At 55.1% G+C, this 17,517-nt stretch overlaps 1 protein-coding gene across 1 annotated transcript in view; it reads left to right on the top strand.

Annotated features, from left to right (window-relative positions):
• The first annotated feature begins 766 nt into the window (after positions 1–766).
• TMEM121 (transmembrane protein 121) overlaps positions 767–17,517 on the top strand; it is a 37,445-nt gene continuing 20,694 nt past the window's right edge. Inside the window, exon 1 of the mRNA XM_075509224.1 lies at positions 767–812. The gene's annotated coding sequence lies outside the window, so the exon portion shown is untranslated. The remainder of the gene's footprint in view (positions 813–17,517) is intronic.

Genomic DNA, 17,517 nt, shown 5'->3' on the forward strand with positions numbered 1-17,517 from the left:
CCCAGGGGTGGGGATGGAGGCAGGGGGTGGGGATGGAGGCAGGGGGGATAGAGGCAGGGGGTGGGGATGGAGGCAGGGGGGATAGAGGCAGGGGGTGGGGATGGAGGCAGGGGGGATAGAGGCAGGGGGTGGGGATGGAGGCAGGGGTTCTGGGCTCTGATGTCGCTCTTAGGTCCCAGGGATGGGGACAGGTGTCCGAGGTCTGGGACCAGTCTCAGCCCCCAGCGACACAGGGGCAGGAGCCCGAGGACGGGCTGCTCTCGGGTGCCAGGAACGGGGATGGGGGTCCCCGGCCGCAGGATGGCGGCGGAGGAAACCCCAGCTCCCGGGGACGGGGATCCCGGGGGACGGGGCTGCGCCCGGGTCCTGCAGACAGGGTGGCGGGCTCGGGGGAGGGTCGCAGCCCCCGCGCCGGCGGCGGCCGGTCTCCCCCCGGCGGCGCGGGGCGGAGGGGGCGGTGGGACGGCCCCCCCTCCCCGCCGCACCGGCGCGCCGCCCCGCCGCCCGCCCCCAGCGCGCCTCCCGCGGACGGCGGAGCGCGGCGCGGGGCCGCGGGGCCGGCGGCGGGGCGGCGAGCGGCGGCGGGGCGGCCCGCAGCCCCCGACGGCAGCGGCGGCGATGCGGCGAGGCGGGGCGGCGGGCGGCGAGGCGGGGCGGCGGGCAGCGCGGCGGGGGCGGCGGGCGCCGCGGGGCTGAGCGGCGGGCGGCCGGGGCTCCGCGGCCCCGGGGGGGGCACCCGCCCGCCCGCCCGGCGCCGCACCCGGCACACGGATTTACGGCGCGGACTGCAGCCTCCGGAGCGGCCCCCGCAGGTAAGGCACCGCCGGCAGCACCGGGGGTCCCCGCCGCCCCCGCGGCGCGGCTCCGAGCATCCCCCCGTGCCGTAGCGCCTCGCCGGGCTCCGGACGCGGCACAAGTTTTTCCCCGTTGCGGTCCCACCGGGCACCGTCTCCCTCCCCCCCCCGCCGCTCCGCCATCGGATGCTGCGGGGATGGGGCTGCCCCGGGCTGCGCCCCCCCGCCGGCCGCTCGCCCTCCGCCCCGCTCCCCGCTGTGCCGCCGGCTCCCCGAGCCCCCCGGCGGGGGAGCGGCACGGGCCGGCGTCCCGCTCGGGCAGCGCCGCGCACCGGCCGGCCGCAGTGGGGGGGTGCCGGGGGGCTGCGGCCGACGCGCCTCCCAGAAGAAGGGTCGGCGGCCAGGTCGCGGCGGGAGGGCAGAGCCAGCTGCTTGGGCTGATGCGGGAGAAGCCGCTGTTGCTTTTGGACCAAACTTGGCTGCGGGAAACCTGCCCTCAGCGCGGGAGCCCCGGGGTGGGACCCGTGGGACGGGGGGTGTCCCCGAAGGGCATGCCCAACGCCGCCTGCTGCTCGGGGTGCTGGGTGCCTTGCCTCGGCAGGTGGCCGTCCCGCTCTCGGGGATGCTCTCCGGCTAGGCCTCAGCCAGGGGATGCAAGAGCCGTGTTTGGTCTCTGTCCTCCCAGGGATTGTGAACTCCCTCCAGCTCTCCTCGCAGCGGGGCTGAGTGCCGGGAGGCTCGCCTTGCGAGCAGGGATGCTCCCGGTCTCCGCGCTGGAAACCCTTCCCCTTGGCAGTCGGCCTCAGAAAGCCAGCGTGGGAGAGGTGGCACAGCCTGTGGGAGAGGTGGCACAGCCTGGCCGTCACCACACGCCCCGGGGCACGGTGAGGGGGTCGGCCCTCCCCTGGGGATGCTGAACGTGTTCTGAGTGGGACCTTCCCCTCTCCTACCCTGCTAGCAGAGGCGCTGCCCGCCCGCAGACCTGATGTGCACGGGAGGACGTGGGTACTGCTGGCGGTCCTGCCTCGCTGGCGCTGTCGGGTGTGGATTTTACTCGGGGGGGCTTTCTTGCGCCTGGAAGATCCCTGTTTGCAGCCTTTTCCCCCTTTTTCCTGCCCGGTGGCAGACTGTCACCATCCGTCGGGCAGACAGGCTGTGCAGCTGAGCCGTGACTTCCCGTGGGCGTGGGGTATCGATCTGTGGCTCTGCCGGAGCCCGCGCGGAAGTTGCGCTCAGCCCGGTGCGTCGCCTGGGGAGCCTGATCTGATGCTCCTGAGCCTGAGGGGTGTCAGATCCAGAGTCATCACTCCGGACGTGCCGCTGTCATACTTCTCGTCAGGCAGCAGGGCAGCTGGCACAAGGGTTTCGGTGTCCCATGGTGGTTTTTGCTGGGAATCTGGATGCCTCTTTAGTTGTGAGCTGCCTTCACCTGAGCCCACCGTAATGCCCAGTTCCGGTACCATCCCCTCCACGTCTCCCAAGCCTGCTGAGCCCTGTTGGGTCCTGGGTAGCTCCTTGATCTGACACTGTGCCAGGCTGCATTCAGGCTGCGGGATGTCCGCCCTGTGGCTGCACATCGCAGGTGGCACTTGCCGTCTCCCCCGGGTGCCTGTCGGGTGCAGAGGGTGTCCTGGGCTCATCTGCAAGAATGAATGTGCGTGCAAGAGTCTCATCACTGCATGCAATATCCTCCTCCAGAAATCCCCTTCTCCTGAGCGTCACCAACGTAAGATGAAATAAGCACGGATCCTGCTTAGGGCTCTCTACAGGTTTTGCTGCAACCAGCAATAGACTGGGCTGAATATAAAATGGGTTTTTCTCTGGTTCCCAATGCAAAGCTTTTGCCGTCAGAATGAAAACAGATGTTTGGCTACCTGTTTAAGCCAGTTTTACAGAAAATCGCCTCTGGTTAAGACACTAGCAGTACTAGGATCTCTAGCCCCGTCCCGTTTACCTCCATGTCTTCAAAGACTGCCTGTGCATAACTGTTCTTAAACTCCCCTGCCCCTGGCAGAGCCAGGTTGCTGCCAGAGAGGTATCCCCTGGCTCCCTTTAAAAAATAATATGGGAAATAAATACGAAACACTGTACAAATGCTGGAGGAGGGTTTCAGAGCGGTGAGCTGAGGAGGTGAGCGTGGCTTGGCACAGCGTCGCGGTTGGAGCTCTAGTCTGGAGCCGGAGTCCCCGACGCCGTGTCCCCGTGTCCCCATCCGGCTCCGAGCGCCCTGCTGTGCGCTGCATGCACTCAGAGGAGCTCTTCAAAGGAAACCCAGCGGAGGATCTGGGCCCTAGCTCCTCTGCCGCCTCGCCGTGGAAAGGCGGTGGCAGCAGCGGGATATCCCCCAGGAGCGCCGTGTACCGGCACTTACCGACCTGGGAGACAGCCCTGCTTGTTCAGTTATTTAGCACATAGATCCAGAGAGAGAGTGTTTTCCCATGCCTGTTTTTCTGCTTTAACAAATTGATAGGTTGCTGCTGATATTTTGCTATGGACCGCATAAAAACACAGCCCGTGCACCGTGGTGGAGCTCATCATCTTGCCGGTTTTTATTTGGCTAACGGGACCGTAACGCTGGGCAGTGGCAGGAGGGAGGTGCAGGTCCTGCTGCCGGCTCGGGGTGTCCCCCTTTGTGCACAGGGGGACGGGAGCAAGCTTGCGCGGGCCCCGAGAGCCACGGCAGGTCTCTGCTGCATCACAGCTACCTGGGCGCTATCTCTGCCTTTGCAGGTTGCTGCTGGTGCTCTGACAAGTAGCTTCATGTATAAACGGGGATTTCTTCAAAACTCCTGGGAGGAGCAGCTGGCAACGGAATAGCTCTGTGGCAAAAATGTGTGTGCGTGTGTGTGTGAACTCCAGTCTAAACGGGAGAGGGAAAACATCCAGAGTTATGGAACTAATGCAAATGGAGTTGGCTTTCATCTCTCGCTGCTGCATCCTTTGTGGAAGGCATTTGCATTTCCCCTAAGTCAGTTCCTCCCTACCTGTCCCTCAAGCAAATCCAGAGCTACAGAGCAGAGGAAAGGCTTTTCACAAGGTGAGGGGCGGCTCTCCGGATCTGGAGAGAGGTGAACTCAAAATGTTTGAGAAGAAAAGCTCTTGTTTTAAGGTAGCAACTCTGGACATGTCAGAGGACTGCACACACAGACCGCGGTGTGCCCTGCTACTGAGCAATCATCCCTGAGCTCCCACCAGGCACCGCATGCGGGTGACCCATCCAGGAGGGGGACGGGGACGGGGGGCTCACGCATGCCTCTGCCCTCGCCCTAGCGCAACTCCGGGATGCCACCAGGACGTGCGCCTGTGAGTGGGTGCTCGGAGCAGTCCAGCGTCACCCCGTTCAGATGTGCTGGGAGACCCCTGTGGCTCCTACCAGCCACCTGCCCTGGGGTCCCCAGGTGTCCTCTTGCCCCCACCCCCAGTGGTGTGGGGGGCTGCTGGGGCTGGGGTGCGCAAACAGCTCTGGGGTGGACTGCTGCCATTTCAGAGGAAGCCTCCAGCTCAGCAGAGGCACGAACAAAACAGGATTTCGTGAGCACTCTAGCAATAGCTATTAGCTATGCTAAAAGGATTAACAGCTCTGCAGGACTCATCAAGTGTTTAAAACGTAACTCAAGCATCAAAGGCGGCTCTTACAGGCTCACATTTTCACATCAAGTAACTCTGAAAATTCCTACCCAACTTAATTAAAACATCCACTAGGCTCGTTAAAAGCAAAAAAACAAAGGCCTTTTTTCCTTAAGCACCAAGCCATTTTGAAGAGAGGAGTTTACAGAAAAGTATGCAGACTTCTTTGTCAAAGAATCACTTTTGTGGAAGTCTCCTATCCCCAGACCACTGTGTCTGATTAATCTCAAGCTTTCCAAAAAGGAAATAAATATGGGGTTTTTTGTTTTGTTTTTGGTTTTGTTTTTTTTTTCCCCTGGCTAGGGACCACAGAGGAAAGATGAAAAAGTAAGAAGAGCTTTGTAGAGAAAGTTAGATAAGAGGGTGGGGGAGTGTCAAAACCAGACCTATAATAGGAAACAAGCCACTGAAGTGCTGGTGTAAGTACCTTTTATCTTGAAGGCTCCGAAGTGTTGTGCAGTTCATGAATACACACAAGAGCTGGAAAATAATTGACAGCAGCTAGTGTCATGAGATAAAGTCACCACCTTTGCTGGCAGCAGAGTCACCACAGGCAGGTCACCGGCTCGCTCGCCATCAGTCCCTGACTGTCCCTCTGCTTGCTCTGCTTGCTGGATTTGTCACCGGTGTCGTGAGCTGGCTCGGCCAAGCTATTCTGCAAGACCCCAGGCCAAAGTTTTAAATGCCACACTTGTGTGACACTTACATAGGCATGTGTGGTCCTGAGCTGGCCCGGCATGGCTGAGGCGTGATGGTGCTAATCCGCCCCTTCCCAAGTCCCTTCCCTCGCGTGCTTGGTCCTGGGCAGCATCACCGTCATCTCCCGTAGGGTCGTGATTTAATTCTCCTTCCCTGTGATGTGCCCGGTCTCTGTGATGTTGGGTCATCCCCAGGCTTCAGCAGATATCTTCTCCAACCACTCTCACCCTCCTCTGTCTTCCTCAGAGGCCTTAGTTATTTCAGGTGCCCTGGGGAGACTTAAAATAGGTAGAGAGGCTCCCTCTGTCTGAGGTATAGCTGGGGTGGTGTCACTGGAGCTATGGGTGCATTAAACACAATATTTAAACTTAGTAAATGCTTTTTTGACATCCATAGAGGCCTTGAACATTTTAAGATTTCATCCCGTTATGTTAATTTTGTTGGTGTTGATCAATAATGAACTAGCATCCCTCCAAAAAAGGATTAAATAGCTCCTCTCTTTCCTCTTGTTTACGGGTGAGTTTGATGTCTTCCTCTTCACGCTGTCCTCTGTGGTCAGAGGGTGGCTGCAAGGACAGTGCTGAGAAATGCCATCAGGAGCAGAGCTGCTCCTACGCCTCTTCCCGAGGAGATGTGCAGCACGCCTTGCCTCTTTCCCTCCCACTTGGCCATTTTCTCAAGGCAGATTGTAGGACTTGAGCAAACAGCCTCCCGCTCCTGGGCACCCTCCGGGCTGCCCCCGGGGACCTGCCACGCTCTGGTGCTGGGGACAGCAAGCTGCAGTCCTGCAGGGCTGGTGACGTGGGAAGGTGTGTGAGCACAGACTTTATGCCCCTGTACTCCGTGCGCAGTCGGGATGTGAAATGCAGGAATTAGGAGGTAGACAGGGCTTTTACATCAAGTGTTTATAGCACCTTCCTCACTTTGTGTCTAGACATAGCTATAAATGAGGGAGAGGGCTATTACCTAGGAATAAAACTACTGAAACCAGCCCTGGAGAGCTTGTCACTGTATTTCCAAGGAACTGGGAGATTCCTTATGATTAATGTAACAATATTGAAGGCTATAAACTCACCGCAGTTGGGTACTGAGTCAGGGGACACACTTAACAGTGTACCTGTCACTGGCAGCTTAGACTAAGCATTAACTATGGTCTCTTGCCAGCCCTTGGCCATTCCTAGGGCTGCCGCTTGCTTACAGATCATGGGTTCAGTTCAACTGACTCCACCAACTGCAATGGCGTAATAAAACAGCCCAGCAATCGCCGAGGTATAATTTCTCATTGCAGTGTGGACCAGCGGTGGTGCGGAGGAGAGGAGAGGCCGTGAGCAGAGCCCGGGCTGTGTAGCTCGTTGGGAAACTGCCTTCACACCTGCTAACTTCAGGCAGGGAAAGCAGGAGCACGTGCGTGGACAGCCCGTGCCACCGCTGACCGCGCTGAGCCGTGCCGTGTCTGTGTGCGTGGTGGTGTGGCGGGGGGCTTCAACCTCCTGTGCTGATGGGAAACACCTGGGATCTGAACCCAGAACCCCCAGTCCCCATCCCAGGCCTGATGTGCAAGATCGTGCCCGTAAATACTGGTGGGAGAAGTTAGACTGCAGGGATCTCATTTTTTTGGATGCAGATTCTTTCCTCTGATCTCTGCTTCTACCATGTCCAGCACAGCGGGGTCTCAGTCTCTGCCTAAGGCTTTGCAATACTGTTGTAGCTTCGGCAAAAGTAATAAAGAAGAGGATGGCCTCCCTGGAAAAATGCCATGAAGCAAACCACTGACAGGCTCTTGACAGTGTCCACAGCTAGAGCACAAAGACTTATTTTTTCACCTAAGGGGAACCTACCTACACTAGGTCTGAATGATGGAGCGGAGTGGCAGGGGATGTCTCTTCTGAGCCCTTGGTTGAAGGGCTGTCATTAGAGGATGAAAAAGGGGATGGGAAGGGTCACACGGAGGTTGGGACCTGTTGGGACACGCTAGCCCACGGCTGACCTGCCTTCCAAGGGAAGAAGGATGGGAAGGAGCAGCAGCGCGATCGGTTGGTGCAGGCGGCAGCAGGTGGGGAATTTGGGTCAGCACCTTTTTGTCTGCAGGAGATGCTCCCCAAGTTAGGTTTCCTCCCCCAGGTGAGGTTTCCTCCTCCAGGTGAGGTTTCCTCCCCAGGCTGTGTGCCGTGTCCAGGCCTTGTTCCCCCGGGAGTTTTCTTGTGCCACGCATTCAAGATTAGGAGGCGCTTGGGTAATATGGGCCTCCTCAGTACCTAAGAAGTACCTATTAAAAGCTGCTCTCATTTAACTCCATAAAGAATGCCATTGGGAATATAGCGACGCTTCTGGGATGTGAGTAAATATTGGCCTTGAATGAAGTCGCTGATAATGGGAGATAAGTTATCAACAGCTGTTTAACCTAATATTACTTCCATACAAGATAACACTGAGCTGTTGCAAGAGGTTAATAACTAGATGCGGAATCCATCACTGCATGCAAAGACACCTGACAAGCTGCAGCCTTAATTTTTCCCCTGGAGCGTTATTACAGCTGAAGGAGCACGTAGCAGGGAAGTGTGCTGGTGGGTCAGGCCCGGCTCTGGCAGCAGGCGGAGGCGATGCCGTTGAGCACGCAGCTCTGTGCAGTGGCTGGGGGATGAGCGAGGTTCCCTGTGGGTCTAGCTCCTCCAGACCAGAAGGGCTGGCAGGGCATCGTTGTATGGTTATATGAGCAGAGCTTTCGCTGCTGCTAATCAGGCTTGAATCCCTGTGCTGGGCAATGCCTGCATTGCATATCTGAGCACAGCGATCACAGAGCAGAGTGAAGGAAGGTAGGCATTAATACAGATATGTGGGAGGTGGTGTCGGAACACAAAGTGTACATCAATTGCGGATCACAGGAACCTCACGAAAGGGAATGCAGCTGATCCTATACAAGATTTTAGCCCACAGTTATGCGTATATTTTCCACATCGTCTTAGATAGCTACTGGTCTCTGGTATGTCTATTACAGTCTGCTGTTGGACCTGTAATTCCACGGGGTTTTTAGAAAGAAGAGGTTGGCAACGGCCAGGAGCACTCAGGGAGATTGGAAAGGCTCTGCTAGCAAGCAGCGCTTGGCTCTGCAGCCAGCCGCGCACACCGGACTTCTCCGCAGAAGGGCTTCTCCCCTGGCATTACCCAAAGCACAGAGCTGAGGCAGGGGAGAAGTCTCCAGCCGCCTCCCCACTGCCGCGATGCAGGACGATGCCTGCTATTTTAATTACGTTCCTCTCACTTGATCCCAGCCGTGGATGCCGTGGCCTTTCAGCTTTCAGCTTCACAAGTCAGAGCCATCTGCTAAGGGAAGGGCTGGGGTGCGGTGTGGAGGGAGCGGACCACCGCCTGGCCTCCTCTGCCTGCGGGAGCTGCAGAGCTCCTCGGTGCTCTCCCCGGGCACCATCCCCGGTGCTGCCTCATCCCTGAGCATCAGGCGGACACAAGGTCACCGGTGTTAACACCCAGCCGGGACGTGCCTTGGGTGTCTCCGAAGACACCGATGGGCTCAACCGAGCCCTCAGCAGAGGCCTCTGGCAGGAGCGGGGCTGGCGTTCAGTGCTCCTGGCTCCCAGCCCCTGCTTTATCCAGCAGACCACACTGCTGCTCAGCAAAGCTGGCTGCAGATGCTAGGACGGCAGCTGCAGTCCTATTGATCCCTGTGGGGATGATGAGCCCAAATGAAGACCCTTGGGAAATCAGCACAGAATATAAAAATCTGGCTGCAAAGCAGAGGCTCGGACTGTGACAGCTCTGCAGATAAACCTGTGTGAGAGCCCAGCTGTGCAGAGCATCCACAGAGAGCCTGCTTTGAATGCAGGTTTGATGCTCCGGCTGCATAAGGAAATCTTCATCCCTTCCCACGAGCCCATCACACCTTTCCCTTCTCCCAGAGGAAGCGTCTGGAAGCAGATCTGGGTCCCTTGACCCATGGAGGGGACAAGTCCTCGGTTCCCTGGGGCCAAGTGGTTCTTCCCCAGGTTGTGAGGCTGGAGGGAGCAAACAGATGAGCACCTTGGAAACACTCTCCCTCCAAACCTCCCATGGTCTCGGGGCTGGGAGGGTCAGAGAAACTGTAGCTCCCAAAAATGAAAGAGAAGTCTCTCCATTTCCTACCACTGCAACAGCTGTTGCACAAGTAGATGGGGACATGCGCATTTGCAGGCTATGCTGCCCTCCTGGCATTTAAATCTTGTCTATTGAAATAGCTGGGCATAGGGGCTGTGTGTGCCTGAAGGCACTTTGGCCTCGCTCAGGTGGGTTGTAGAAAGCTGCTGCACTACCCAGCGTGTTGGGAGCTCTGGGTCATTGCTTTTGGGCTAGCCCCATTAGATAGTTCATAGCGTTACCTGCTTAGGCAAGCACATCTCTGGGGTCTTGCTAGTAACTCCAGTTAAGAAGAAAGCTGCTATTACTGATCTTTGTGTGCGGCTGCTTTTTCCCAACTAAAGCATTTCAGCTGAACTTTTCCCCCCATGCTGTTTGCAAACCACGCAGTGTGCGAGCACGCCCGTGCCCTTGCCACACACGGGACTGAGCAAGATAGCAAACAAATTGCAGGTCCCTGGTTGTCCTTAGCAATTAGCAGACAGCTCAGGCTGCCGGCTGCCGCTGCCCTGGGATGGCTTTTCTGTTCCCTGCGGGTTCATTTCTGCAACAGCAACAGAGCGGGGCGATTTAGGTTAGCTTTTCTGTAGCCACCCCCTGCCCTTGCACATCATTTACATTGCGGGGTTAAAGTGTAGTCTGATAGAAACTTTATTATTAAAGATAACAAGTTGTTGCGTTATTAAAGTTAGGACAGCCTGGGTTGACCCCTCTGGACTTGTATGGCTACATTTAAAAAGCACAACAAATTTCTGTAGATCTGCTGGAGGGGTGTGAGTGATTCCCTTGTGCTAAGGCCGGGCAAGTTCTACATCCAAGCAACGGCTCCCTGCTTGCGGACTGCAACCTTGCGATTCTCTTCCAGGGCTGGATTTTAAACTCCTGCTGCAGTTTACCTCTGCAAGCAAGATCCTGGCTGGCGACAGCTTCTCTGCTTTTCTGCGTTTCCAGATGAACCTGCTGCGTGTTGGTTTTGCTGATCAACACCTCCCCTTGCCCCGCGCAGGCTGCGTGCCTGCGCTTTGGCTTCCCAGTCTGCTGGTACTGCACACCAGTGGTGCTCATGAAGCTTTCATTGCTGCTACACGTCCTTTTCCTGGGCAGCTTCCATGTAATTAATTTACCTGTGGAGCCATTGGCTCCTATTCTAAAGCTTTCTTTTAATCCCTTTGCAAAATATCCAGCTTCTGGTTTGCTCTTGTTTGAATTCCTCTCATGTATCTTAAATTTTGGTGAGCGTGACTGCTGGTTTTCAGTGTGCGGCACAGCAGTGAGCCACCTACGGCTCCCCGGGAAGGGGAGCCTCTTCCTTCCACTCTTCCCCATCCCTTCTGCAGTTACACTAATATACTGGTTTGTTCAGTTCTTATTTCCCTAACAGAAATAAATCTCGTGTTTTTTCTTTGGTTTCTCCTTCGATTTCTTAGCTTTTCTGATCTTCCCGCGTTTTCTGCAGCCACACAACTCATCCCACCTAATAGCCAGCCCAGTTTTTCACCTCGTGTAGCATCGTGTGCCCTTAGACTTTGGGCAGTGCTTGTGCCTCCCTGGCTCGTGGTGGAGGTCATGGTGGGACTTAATCACCTTTTAATTAATTCTCCACTCCCCCCCTGGGTAACCAGGCTTTGGCAGCGAAGCCTCGCAGTCCCACATGGATTTTGCCTCAAATTCCCAGGAAGACAGGAGCGTTGCTTTGAACTCCCTCTTCGCACCCAAAACCTTGCAGGGGGAGTATAGGAAATTTATAGTTGCGAAAGAACTTTGTGAAGGTGTGCTGCGCTCGATTTCCTTGGTAAAGGCAAAATAAAACCATCCAGGGAAGAGGGAAGAAAGAACAGAGGAAAATGCAGCAGACATCAAAGGAGAAAATGCTGAAGGAGAGGGGAGAACTGGCACCCTTAATGTGAATTTGGGGGGAATTTATAAACCTGAAGTCAAACAATCATAGAGCTCGGGTAGTTTAGGTCACGTTATTGGGACTCATTGCTCTTCGTTAAGCTTGCAGCCACCCAGGTTCAGGTGTCAGCTCAACATCAAACCGCAGCCGATCAAAAGTTTCTCTGTTTGAAAAATTGCTGGAAAATTGGGTTTTCAAGTGAATGACTGTTATTTTATGAGGCACCTGCCTTCATCAATACTGTTAAATCATTCAAGATCAAAAATCTGAAAGTGGATATTTGGGCCTGAAATCCAGTACTGGGCTCCAGCTGAAAAAAGCTGAAAAAATGGTGTTGCATTTATTTGTAAGTGAGGAGTCTGTATTTATCCCCACACGCTACGGAGGCTTCCTTCCCCCTGCCTCTCCAAAGAGGTGGGGCAGGATCCAGGCACTGCCTTCCCTGGAGGGCAACATAGAAAGCAACTTTGATTATTTCCACAGTGAATAACCTCATTTTTCAGCTGTCTCTGCTGGGGATGCTCTCCCCTGGCTTGGTGGGACAGGAACATGCAGGGAGAGAGTAAGGAAGACACCGTCGAGCTGGGAAGGATAGCTGGCTCAAGCAGCTCTGGGATGAGGGTTGTCCATCACAGCCATTTATTTGGTTGGGAGAAAAAGTGGAAGTGGGTCTGGAGAGTGAAAGAGGCTTTCCCAGAATAGCTACGACTTACCGGGGGCTGAGAGAGACACGCCATGTAAGCCCCAGGTCTGCTGTTTTATTTCTGCCTCGCCCCTCTGGAATATAGGAATCACTGCTGGAATGACGGAGGTGTCAGATGAAAACGGCCGAGTGAGATGTTACTTGCGGTGGGTGCTGTGTGAGGAGTGCATGGCGTAGAAGATGCAGTGGAAGCCCGGGTGAGCAGCCCGGCTGCAGGAAAAGGGACTGAGCTCAGACAGTGGCACGTGCTGATGCCACCAAGGCACCCCTGATCAAGGGCTTTCGGTTCCACAGTGGCCTCCTACAAAATTCGTAGCTGCTGTAAGGCTCAGGGTAGCTGACCGCGCTTTTGCATTACATCCACAGCAGAGCGACCTGCTCAGATTGAGTCGTAGCCAAAACGTATGCAACCAGGCGTGCAAAGTTCTTGTAGCATCCCAGAAACTCGGTGGGACCCTGTAGCTGAATGCTTGCCCGATGCACCCAACGAGGGGAGTTAAGGGTCCCCCCTAAAACTTGCAGCCTGGTGCTGTGCTGCTGCTCAGCACTGAACGGGGCACGCTCTGCCTGTCTCCTGTGGCTCCTTCAGTGGCTGTTGCTGTAAAGATCGTAGGGAACCCTCCAGTGGTATCAGCAAGTACAAATGCAAAATCCCACCAGTAGCTTCTACTGGTCTTCTGCATCACATTGTCTAGTTTAATATAAAGTGTCTGCAAGCCGTCGCTGGGCAGGAATTCATTGTCAGCCAGCTGTCAAGCTTAATTGGGTTGTCCTGTAAAATATCTTGCATATAAGTAAATCAAAAAGAGTGGGGCCCATAAAAGGGCCAGCATGTGACACATTCATGTTATTTATAGGCTTCTTTGTGGTGCTCATCACCATGGCAGCTATGAAGGTCGATGCTGACAGTTGTAAAGAAATGCCACGTATGTTTTAAAAAAAAATGTATGAAATAAAGCAGGGTTACACATTCCGGTGGAGCTGGGAGGCAAGGGTGCGGTGTCCTGCAAGGAGCCCCGCAGCCCCACGACAGCAGGATGGGTGGGGAAGGGAACATGGCAGGCGATAGCGGGTCCGTGGGCTGAGGACTTCTGGGGTTGTAGAGCCCAGAGCCTTGCTGCCCTAGGTGCTGCATCCTGCCATCTCCTTGGAAAAGTTGGGAATAAAACCCGACTCCTGTTCCCCATGTCCTCTGCGCCAGGGCTGGCCCAAAGCTCCATCCTTCCTTCTTCCAGCCTGAGTTTATTCATAGCCGGTTTATCCTCATTTGTTCTTGCAATAGCACTGTCCTTTGGCTTAAATAGCTCTGCTCCCTTGCTGGTGCTTATGGCCCTGCTGCGTTTGGCAGTGCTGATCCTGCCTTGCCAGGCTGGTGAGCGGGGTTCCTGCAGGGTGTGCACCCCATGCAGCGTGGCACGGCACGGCACAGCACGGCACGGCACGGCGGCTCAGCAACCCCAGCCAGGTGCATTCCTCGGCTGGCTAGGGCTGCCAACAGCCCCTGCTGAAGTTGAGGCCAAAGGGCCCAAAAGTACCCGGGTGGAGAAGAGTGGAGATCCCTTCATCCAGTTTCTCCTCTACAGATGGAGCCCTCATTTACCAGCCTGTTTTTCATACCTTTCTGTCTAATCATACTGAAGCCAGTGGTGATTGCTCACTCCAAGCTTACTTTTGACAGCTGGCTTTTTTATAAAATGTTTTTTCTACTTAAAAAGCAAACAAAAGCGGCATCTCCCTGTGTCAGTTCTGTAATTGGCAGGTAAGAAGCCTGCTCCAGACACATCCAAGCAGTATCGGTTTGAGCATCTGCACCTCAGTCTCTGCCTGGAAAGCAGCCTCTTGCTGAACAAGATCAGTCCCAGCAGTATTGCTGTCTCCAGCAGCATTGCTCCAAAATGACTCCCAGGGAGGTGTATAGCAAACCCTCAACGTGGTCCTTTTATTCTAAAACTACCTGGTCTCTCAGCTGGTGCCAATGATCCTAATTCCTCCGTATTCCTCCGGTCAGGCTCTTTCTCTCAGTGGATACATCTCCATCTTCTTGCTTGCATCAGGTTGTGTCTTTCCCTCAGGCTGTCACAGCTCAGCCTTGACCCTAGAAACCCAGGGCTTGTAAGCCAGTCTTTCATGGATCTCTCTCTCCCCCTGTGAGAAAAGCTTTCTATAAACCCAAATCTTCCTTCTCCTTAGCTAGCTGTGGCTTTTCCATCTTTTGTCAGGAGTTTTTTCCGTAAGGACTGGCAGAGGTCTCTTGAAGCGGGCAGTTTCTCAGCAGTGTCCCTGGTGCATGCAGTGCCCTTCCCATCATCCTTGCTCCTCTGCAGCAGAAATCAAACCGTGCCTGTTTTCCCCTCGCAGGGGGGTAAGTGGGTGCTTCTCCCCTCCTCTTCGTGTCTCCTCTCCTCGCTCTCTGCGGGCAGCCTTAGCTCCCTGGCCCCCGTTGGCGATGGACCTTTTGCTTCCATGAAGTAAATGCCGTACGCCCACGACAGCCATCCTGGGGGTTTGGGTAACTGCTCCCAGCCCTGCACCTGAGCCGCAGCGAGGACGTGTTCCTCACTGTGTCAGGAAAGCCTCAGGGGACATAAAAGTTGTTATTAAAATCACCATTTCTGCCTGTTTATGGTAACCATATTTCTATTCCTGCAGGAGCGTGGGGGTTCACGTGTATACGTTTGTAAGTATTCAATTTATGCTTTCTTAATAACAGTAAAGTGCCCTTGCCAGAGGCATTTGGTTAAAGAGGTGAAGTAAATAAACACACTGGGAATTTTTTCTGGGCAAGGGGAAGTCATGGGCTGTCCTGGAGGTTATACAACTGCTCCACTAACATGTACTGCCCTGTTGCCTACTGTTAGTCCCACGAACACGATGGGTCCTGCTCTTAGAAATGAGCCCACATGGGTAACGAATGCTAGGCAGCTGGTGCAATGCTTTCTCTGGCTCCTACAACTCCATTCAAGAGCTCTTCTTGCAGAGCAAATACACAGGGTGTCTTTTTGCTCTAAGACTTATATGCTTCTTAAGCTTTCTGCAGCGGAAAAAAAATTGCAAGGCAATTCAGCTTGCTAGCTAGGTCATGAATCCATGTATATGTTATGAATGGCAACGATATGCATGTGCCCTGGGCTTTACCCAATCATATCAAGCAGTAATACAAGTCAGGATGAAAATAAATCTTAATACCAACAGCCCTACATGAAGCAAATACTTATTTTACATAGAACCTAATTTTAGAACGTCAAGGCTGTAGCCAATCCGCTTTGTCTCACCATGACTTACCATAATGACATACATATAGATATGCATATATATAAATAAATATATATATTTGTAAACATGCTCTTTTTTTCCCCATTTTTTTGCTGAATGTAAGTGCCCCGAGAGCCAGCACTTGCTCTCTCAGCGGGGAATCTCTCTGCACACTAGCAATCCTTCTCTTCCTCGCCTGGGCACAGGGAAGGCAGCGTGGGAGCCCAGCTCTGCCATGTTAATGTGCGGTTAGTGTTATTTCTTTGGGCAGCAGCAGCTGGGAAATGCCACAGCATGGCTTTAGCGCTGGCTTCCAGCATCGCTGGGATCAACGCGCTGCCCTGGGTAAACCAAAATGCTGACAGGCATCAGGCCCTGAGGATGCTGGCAGGGGATGCTGCCTGCAGCCCTGCCTCCCTCGCCTGCCGCAGCTGGCCTCCGCTGTAGCGATCTCAGCTCTGGCAAAACAGCAGCGTCGAAATGCGCTGTAGCGTGGGATTAAACGTTTGCATGCCCTTAGTCTGATACCCGGAGAGAGCATTTGGGGAATGCCCGAGGTTTTGAGGGAATGCCCCGAGGGAGTTGGGGTGTGCTCAGATTTTCAAGTGCGCTGGAAAAAGTAGCAGAGAGCTTTGCTTTTCAGCACAAAAAAGTACTTTTCAGCATTACACTTTCCTGTGTCCTCCCTGTGCTGAGTGTCTGAGTTCATTTATGCAGCTATATTAACTTTCACTTCACCGTTCAGTGGTGTTCCCTTCCCCTGCACACTTTTTCCTATGCACAGCCCAGCCTCCTCCAACGGGGCTGGCTTTATAGGAAGGGTTTGGATTTGCAGCGGTGGGGCAACGGGGTCTGGAGAAGCCCGTCCCGTTCCTCCCCGACCACGCGGTGATTCACGTAGCGGTCTGTGCCAGCCAGCCCTGGGGAGGACCCCGGGGAGGACCCATGGCACCCAGAACCATAGGGCTCACACAGCCTCTCCCTGTGATGCTTCTGCCTACCCGGGTCCTTCAGGGCCCCATGCAGCACGGGGGAGGCTGGGGTGTGGGGCTGGTGACCCCTGTGATTGTGTTAAGAGCCTTGCAGTCTTACTGCCTGGGAAGGCAGCAGGCTCTTATGCGGCTGCAGAGGTTTTTGGCTTGCCTTGGAAGCCACCGTGAAGCATCTAGCGCCGGTGGCTGGAGAACAAGGCTCTACACGTGAGCCAAGCGAGTCTTGCAGGCTCAGGAGCCAGAAAGCAAAGTGAAAGGCATGGGTTCGGATTCCTTTTTAAAGTATTGCTGTGATCACGAAGCCATTCATGAAAAACATGTCGTGGGAGGCCCCAGTGCTTGCGACCAGCTGCTGGTGCTTGTGTGAGGCCACATCACGGTGTGGAGCACCTCTGAAGAAGCAAATGCCCGTGCAAATGTGTAGGGGTGTGCGGATCCCTAGAAGCTGCGGGTAAGGGGCTGTGCTGGGCTGCTGCTCTCCCGGTGGAGGGGGAAGGTCTGCCAGGGCCACCCAGAAGGGAACAGAGCGGTGCTGCTACCCTGGGAAGGTGCAGTCCTACCTCTCTGCTGGAGGAGCAGAGCAGGTACAGGAGATTAAGTGACCTGCTGCTCTCTGCTTATTAAAAGAAAATGGTGTTTCCTGGCAGCACTACGGATCTGACATCTTGATCCATTGAAACTCTCTCAAAATATAAATCGGGACAAAGTGATCAAAGCCCCCAGCGCAGGGAGAGGTTCTCCTCCTGCCCTGCAGTGCCTTCTCCCAGGGTGGGAGAGCCCCGGTACCCCGCAGTGGGGTGGGTGAGGATGGGGGCTCCCACCGTGGCAGCGGTTTGTGGGGAGGTTTGCCTTGGCGATGCATCGCTGAGCCCATTGCTTCTGGCTCAGCCCGAGTAGATCTGGAAGGAGAAACTGATTGTGATTTAAAGATGTCAGAATCAGGAAATCCATCATGTCCCTTGCTAATCTGCTGCTGTGATTAATTACCCTCGCCATTAACTGCCCATTACAAATATACACCTTATTTCCAACTGAAATTAGTCCCTGGGCATGGCTGCGCCGTGCGATGATGCATGGAGGAATGTGCAGGGGCTGAGCGGCAGCAGGCTGCAGGCACGGACACCCACTGCCACGTGTGCGTGGCCCCTGCCAGCACCCATGGGCCGGGAACAAGGCGGATGGGAGTCCCCGTGACAGACACCCCCAGGGTGGCTCTGCGAGGGCGATGGGACCCCCGCCAAAGGGCTCGGGGACGTTGCGGGGGTGGTGGGGTCTGCAGAGGGAGCGGGAGGGGGACAAGGGATGGCACCCTGCCCCAGCCCCTTGCGGGAGCATCCTCGGGACCCGCTCGCAGAGTGGTACATCACATACCGGTCCCCTTTCCATGCAGAAGGCTTTTCCAGCAAACGTGCAGGAAGAGTCTCGCTC

The sequence above is a fragment of the Mycteria americana genome, chromosome 7 (genome assembly GCF_035582795.1).
Source record: "Mycteria americana isolate JAX WOST 10 ecotype Jacksonville Zoo and Gardens chromosome 7, USCA_MyAme_1.0, whole genome shotgun sequence".
Classification (NCBI taxonomy): domain Eukaryota; kingdom Metazoa; phylum Chordata; class Aves; order Ciconiiformes; family Ciconiidae; genus Mycteria; species Mycteria americana.